The sequence below is a fragment of the Penaeus monodon genome, chromosome 39 (assembly GCF_015228065.2).
Source record: "Penaeus monodon isolate SGIC_2016 chromosome 39, NSTDA_Pmon_1, whole genome shotgun sequence".
Lineage (NCBI taxonomy): Eukaryota > Metazoa > Arthropoda > Malacostraca > Decapoda > Penaeidae > Penaeus > Penaeus monodon.
Window position 1 is genome coordinate 29,819,632 of NC_051424.1, and position 7,500 is coordinate 29,827,131.

The 7,500-nt window shown below is 28.8% G+C and overlaps 1 protein-coding gene across 1 annotated transcript in view; it reads right to left on the reverse strand.

Moving 5' to 3' along the window:
• Positions 1 to 5,666: 5,666 nt before the first annotated feature.
• LOC119597434 (kinesin heavy chain-like) overlaps positions 5,667 to 7,500 on the reverse strand; it is a 155,942-nt gene continuing 154,108 nt past the window's right edge. The window contains exon 23 of the mRNA XM_037947003.1: positions 5,667 to 7,500. This exon is cut by the window's right edge and continues 24 nt beyond it. The gene's annotated coding sequence lies outside the window, so the exon portion shown is untranslated.

Here is a 7,500-nt window from a genome sequence, read left to right on the forward strand (position 1 = left end):
CATATATTTATATATATATTATATATTATATATATATTTTATATATTTATATATATATGTGTGTGTGTGTGGTGTGTGGTGTGTGGTGTGTGTGTGTGTGTTGTGTGTGTTTTGTGTGTTGTATATTTTACATATATATATATATATATATATAAAATATATATATATCTATATATATATATATATATATTTATATTATATTATAAAGGGAACTACAGAAGCACAGACATGTTTCTTTACCCATTCCTCTTTTACTTCCTTATCCTTTTTTATATCTATTTCTTTTTTTCTATCTCTGTTCCATCTGACAGAAAAAGAAGGCAGATATAAAAGCAAAGAGATCTCCATCTATCTATCCCTCCTTTGCTTTCTCTTTCTGCTTTTCTCTCTCTCTATCCCTTCTTCTTTTTTTCTCTCTATTTCCTCTCCTTTTCTTTCTCTCTTTTCCTTCTCCTTTTCTTTCTCTCTTTCCTTCTCCTTTTCTTTCTCTCTTTTCCTTTCTCCTTTTCTTTTCTCTATTCCTTCTCCTTTTTTTTCTCTCTTTTCCTTCTCCTTTTCTTTCTCTCTTTTCCTTCTCCTTTTCTTTCTCCTCTCTTCCTTCTCCTTTTCTTTCTCTTTTTTCCCTTTTCCTTTCTTTTTTCTCTTTTCTTCTCCTTTTCTTTCTCTCTTCCTTCTCCTTTCTTTCTCTCTTTTCCTTCTCCTTTTCTTTCTCTCTTTTCTTTCTCCTTTTCTTTCTCTCTCTTCCTTCTCCTTTTCTTTCTCTCTTTTCCTTCTCCTTTTCTTTCTCTCTATTCCTTCTCCTTTTCTTTCTCTCTATTCCTTCTCCTTTTCTTTCTCTCTTTTTCTTCTCCTTTTCTTTCTCTCTTTTCCTTCTCCTTTTCTTTCTCTCTTTTCCTTCTCCTTTTCTTTCTCTCTTTTCCTTCTCCTTCTCTTTCTCTCTTTTCCTTCTTCTTTTCTTTCTCTCTATTCCTTCTCCTTTTCTTTCTCTCTTTTCCTTCTCCTTTCTTTCTCTCTTTTCCTTCTCCTTTTCTTTCTCTCTTCCTTCTCCTTTCTTTCTCTCTTTTTCCTTCTCCTTTTCTTTCTCTCTTTTTCCTTCTCCTTTTCTTTCTCTCTTTTCCTTCTCCTTTTCTTTCTCTCTATTCCTTCTCCTTCTTCTCTTTCTTTCCTTCTCCTTTTCTTTCTCTCTTTTCCTTCTCCTTTTCTCTCTCTATTCCTTCTCCTTTTTTTTCTCTCTCTTCCTTCTCCTTTCTTTCTCTCTTTTCCTTCTCCTTTTTCTTTCTCCCTCTTTTTCCTTCTCCTTTTCTCTCTTTTCCTTTTCCTTTTCTTTCTCTCTATTCCTTCTCCTTTTCTTTTCTCTTTTCCTTCTCCTTTTCTTTCTCTCTATTCCTTCTCCTTTTCTTTCTCTCTATTCCTTCTCCTTTTCTTTCTCTCTATTCCTTCTCCTTTTCTTTCTCTCTATTCTTCTCCTTTTTCTCTCTTTTCCTTCCCTTTTCTTTCTTTTTATTTCCTTCCCTTTTATCCTTCTCCTTTCTTTCTCTCTATCTTCTCCTTCTTCTTCCTTCTTTCCTTCTCCTTTTCTCTTTTTCCTTCTCTTTTCTTTCTCTTTTCTTTCCTCTCTTCTTCCCTTTTTTCTCTCTTTTCCTTCTCCTTTCTTCTCTCTTTTCCTTCTCCTTTTCTTCTCTCTTTCTTCTCCTTTTCTTTCTCTCTTTTACTTCTCCTTCTCTTTCTCTCTATTCCTTCTCCTTTTCTTTCTGTTCTTTCTCCTTTTCTCTCTATTCCTTCTCCTTTTCTTTCTCCTCTATTCCTTTTTCCTTTCTTTCTCTTTCATTTTCATTCTCTTTTCCTCCTTTTCTTTCTATTCTTCTCCTTTTCTCTCTTTCTTCTTTTCCTTTTCTTTCTCTCTATTCCTTCCTTTTTCTTTCTCTTCCCTTTTCCTTTTCTTTTCTATCCCCTTTTCCTTTCTTTCTCCTATTCCTTCTCCTTTTTCTTTCCTCTCTATCCTTTCCTCTTCTTTCCTTTTGATCCCTTCCCCCTTTTTCTCTCTATTTCTGTCTCCTTTTCTTCTCTTCCCCTAACCTTCCCCCCCTTTTTCTCAAAAATTTTCCTTTTCTTTATTTAAAACCCCCTCCAAAATTTTTTTTCTCTTTTTTTCTTCTCCTTTTTCTCTGGGAGGTCGTTTTTTCCGTTTTTTTGTTTTTCTTATCCCTATTTTATTTTCTACCCATTTCCCTTGGGTTTCTTTTTCCGTTCCCCTTCTTTTTATTCCTTTTTTCGTTTTGAATTACCTTTGTTTTTCCCTATTTTGGAACGCTTTTTCCTTCCCAGAGAAGGGAAAAAAAACCCTTATCCTAGAATTCAAAAACAAGGTTTGGAATAAGCCCAAAAAATTTTAAATTGTTAATCAAATAACCGTGACCATAGGCATACAAAAATTCTTTTTCTAAAGCTTATTTTTTAATTTTCTTTTTTTAAAAATTACTTGCGAAAAATAAAGAAAGAAAGGATATAAGAAATTGAATTAAAAGAAGAAAAATTTTAAATTATTTTAAAATTTTACTTACATTTATGGAAAATTTTTTCATGAAAGAAGAAAGAAATTTTCGAGAATTACTTTTACCTTAACTCATTTAAATTTTTAAAAATTTCGTTTAATTTAATGAAATTGTTAAGAAAATTTTAAATATTTTAAAGATAATTTATTAGAAGAAAAAAAATGTATTAATTTTAAATATACATAAGTGGCAAAACATTATTTTTTGTTAATTAAGTATATTTTTTCTCTTAAAAAATTATTATATTTTTAAATTTTTTTTTTTTTAGTGCATTTTACCTATTTAGGCTAGAGGGATACAAGGATTCTTAACGAAATTTACCTTATTTTAGTAAATCTTTTTATAAACAACTTGAAAGACAATAAAATAAGTAAATCCTGGGGTATAACCGCTTGCTCAATTAAAAAGGAAACATTATTCATTATAACCTAAACGTAATATTATACTTATTATTTAAATTGGGTTGGAAGAATTTTTTATGAGTGGTAAGCACAATTCATCAGTCAACACTTAAACCAAGCAAATTCTGTTTTTTCTTTTAATTTTTCTATCTTTGCGGGTTCCCTTAAAATTGAAGTTGATATTAAAGGGATATGGGGTTTTTTATATATATATATTTAATTAATTTTATAAAATATATTTTGTTATGTTTTAAATTAATTTATTATATATAAACACTGGGAACAACACGAGTTATTTATTTTTTATTTTTTAACTTCACTTTTTGATTTAAACCAAAAACAATTATCCTAACTTTTATTAATTAAATTCATTGTTTTTATTGCATCACAAAGTATTTAGGAACTAGAGGAAACCGAACTTCAAACGAAATTAATCCCAATTTTGTAAAAAAAATAAAAAAAACTAAAAAAGGGGCAATCAAAATTTTTAATTAAAAAGGTATTTTCAATCGATGGCAGGGGCCAACCTTATTAGAATTTTAAGCCCTTAAAATTTAACCCCGTATAATGTCTCCTTATAAAAATTAATTATAAAATTGGTTTGCAAGGGAATAAATTTAATGACGTGATGGATAAATTTTTTTCATCCTTCATTTCACCAAAATCAGATACAAGGCAGTAAAAATACGGTACGAAACTGAGGCTGGATTGTATTTTCGTTTTTATTTATCGTTATTTGTTTATAGTTTTTTTCTTTTTTCTTTCTTTCTTTTATATTCTATTATGAATTAATCTTCTTTCTTTGATTTTTCAATTTCTTTGGCTTTGTGTCACGTTCAGGTGTTCAAAAATCTTAGTTCAGTGACTTCAGTAAGTCATTAAAGACATTTTAAAGTCAAGGAATATGTTCTTTCTTCAATATGACTTCATTGGGTAAAAAAAAAAGTTTTTAAGGAAAAAAAAAAATTCATATTTATCTCAAAAATTAATTTGTGTTGAGAAATTGTTAAAGAAAAATAAAGAGAAAGTAAACACAATTTTTTCTTTTTGAATCGAAAAGCAATTAAAGTTCTATTTCGTATTCAAAAACTGTTGATATATATTTACATCTGCAACATGGCAATATTTTTTTCTACCATTTCTTACAGAAAAAATGTATCTTTAAACCTTTGGAATCTACAAATTTTAAAAAATACTTCCTTTTCCATTAAAAAAAATCATAACTTTCCCTCCATAATGACTGGAAATTACAAATAACCTCATTTTAAAAAATTACTCAGATTTCCTCTCTTCCCAGAGGAGCCTACATGCTATGAAAATTATATTATATCCCTTTTTCCAAACAGAATTACGATTGGTCTTTTTTTTTTTTTTATATATAAAGCCTCATATTTTACAAATAATAATTCCATCCAGAATGGCTTCGGCTAACAGGACATCATTGGTATCAATGCTATTTCAAAATTGACTATAATCACGATTGTTTGTTTTTTGTTTATTTATTTATTTATTGTAAGCGTATATCGTAAACTAAATACTCTATTTTGGTTTCTTTTTTTTATCATAGCACTCATCAATCCTTGGTTTAATGGAATTGATATGAAACGGGATGAAATATCACGAATTTCTATTTTTTTTTGCTCCCCCCTCATCACCCCCCCCCCTGAAGAAATATTCAGAATTTTCCTATTTCTTTTTTTTTTTTTTTTTTTTTTTCCCCATCGTTTAATCTTTTATTATTTTTCTTCTTCTTCTTTTGAGAGTGCAATCAATATTTTAGCAATTATGTATAAATATATGAATATAAGTATTTACAAAAACACACACATATAAAAAAGAAACTTGTTACATTTTTATTTATTTTTTTATTCACTTAATATTTAGACATAGAGAGAAATTAAATTTCTATGTATCGCTAACCAAGTCTTAAGGAAGTAACTCCGTTTTTCTCAAAGGAAAAGCAGAGACTCCGGCTTGTGTTCAAAGAAAACGGAAAATAAAGCTCAAAGAAAACGGATATTGAATTTCAAAGAAAACGGAATCTGAATGAAACTTAGAGAAAACGGAATCTGAATGAAACTCAAAGAAAACGGAACCCGAATTAAAATAAAAGAAAACGGAAAATGAAGCTCAAAGAAAACGGATTACGAATTTCAAAGAAAACAGAAATCCGAATGAAATAAAGAAAATGGGAAATTAAACTAGAGGAATACTGTTGAACGAAACTTAATGCACGAATTTAAATTTAAATGTACGAATTAAATCTAAAAGAAAAGGACAGAAAAAATATCTAAAGCGAATAAATAAACAAATAAGCGTAACAATTGCTATTCTTAACAAAAAACTAAGATTTTTTTTTTTTTTTTTTTAGGATTATAAAACATTTGAAGAAAATGAATAAATACGCTATCGTGAAAAGAAAAAGAAAATTAATTTGAAAAGAAAATGAAAGAAATAAAATATCAATAGATATACATATTTTTTGCAATCTTGCAAAACCGACTGGAACGCAAATTCTATTTAAAAAATAGACTGATATATAATAATAATAATAGTAATAATAATAATAATAAACTTATACGAACTATACACATTATATAAAAAAAAAAACTATTTTTTTCTACACTGATATAAATATCAGAAAATAAATATAACTTAAAGATAATCTCTATATAAAAGGTGAAAAAACACCAGGAAAAAAAAATCTCCTCTCCCTACCTTCTTCATATATATCTTAGTCTCAAGTAGCATCAGTTAATTATCAATTGATTAAATTTATTGTTTGATTTCAATTCTCAATTAGTGATTCGGAATCAAACCATTACTTTAATCTTTTCACTTCCTTACGTCACTCCGATCTCTAATATATTTCACGAAAGATTAAAAATGAGACAAAAAAAAAACTTCTGCTACAAAAGATCAAAGATATTTTGTTTATTTTGATATATCACTCATTTCTGAATGAAGGCCAAATACAGTTAGATTTTATGGTTTAATTAACAATAATGATGAAAGGCTAAAAACAAAAGCATCGTTATATGCGTCATGTTCGAACGCAGTATAACATTTCCTTTTGTAAGTTAAATATGACATGAATGAAATGATAAATGTATTTTTCAGTTAATGAGAAATGTATACAGTTGTTTCTAATTACTAGAAAAAAAAATATACATAAGGTCATACATCGGTGCTAAATTTATTATTATTTTTTTTTTGGTATTCATTTTCCTGATAAACGAAATGAAGACAAAAATACGTATATTTTTTCCCCTTTTTCCGTTGACAACGACAATAACAACAACAACAAAGAAATCCCGACGTGTATGAGAAGAAAGGATGACAGCAATAACTTCTCTTCGTTTATATTATTTTATTACATTCATATCTGGACATCTGCTTATATCTTTTCCTTTTATTTCTTCGTCTATTGATCCTGCAATAAAAACTTTGAAAAGAGAGAGAGAGAGAAAAAAAAAATGTTGCAGATATTCATGGATCATGCAGTGGATATCCTTTTTTTTTTTTTCTATTCATTTCCAGTTATCATTATCAATATTTCACCATTATATTATTATCTTCATCATCATCATTTTCCTCTGAATTATCATGATTCACGCTACCATTCATCATCATCGTCCTCATCATTTTCAATATCACTTAATTATCTTTTCTATCATCCGAACATTAACAAATATTGACCAAAGACCACTTATTAGCTAATTAAAGTTCGTGCATATGTTTAGTAGCAAATCATAACCATTAAAGCTAGCTATAGTAAATGACTATATTAATTCCATGAGTAGACATAAAATCACTGGTTTGGTAAATAGTCTTAAATATATTCATATATATGTATAAATAATAATGAGTACAGTATCACCGACAAGAAATGATCCTTATACGAGAGTCTATACATGAGGAGGAGAGAAAAAAAAGAGATTTAAAAGCTAAAAAAAAAAGGACATACAGTGTTACCAATTTGTCTTTGGGAAAAAAACAGCCTATGTAGTCCTACAAAATGTACTAGGAAAATCACAGTTCAGGGTGCTGTTATTACCATACATAAAAAAATTGGATGAAAAACATATTTATTATTTGTTAAAGAAGGTGGGGGCGTGTGAAATTAATAGGCACGTAGGTAAAGAGTTTGGATAATAGGAGTGGGAAGGGGGGTGGGGGTAGGAATGAGTAGCAGGGAGAGAAAGGGGGGGGGAAGGGAGGGGGGAGAAAGAAAATTTTGAAATCATCACTGATAAAATCAAAATCATAATCTTGATTTTTTTTTTTTTTAGATTTTTTACTTTCTCATTTTTTAAACTTTTTTTTGGTTTGTTTTTTATAGACATTTTATTCGTGTTTTGGTATTTTTTGGGTGTGTGTGTCAGTCATAATGCACATGAGCTGACCTGTTTTCAGAACCCACGCACACACTTCAGATATCTGAAGCAGTGGGGTTAAGGATGAAACCTCAAAGACGGGCATCTTGCATTCTTAGTTAAGTTCATATCACTCCTTATCGCTCGTTATCTCTCCCATCATCTAGTCCT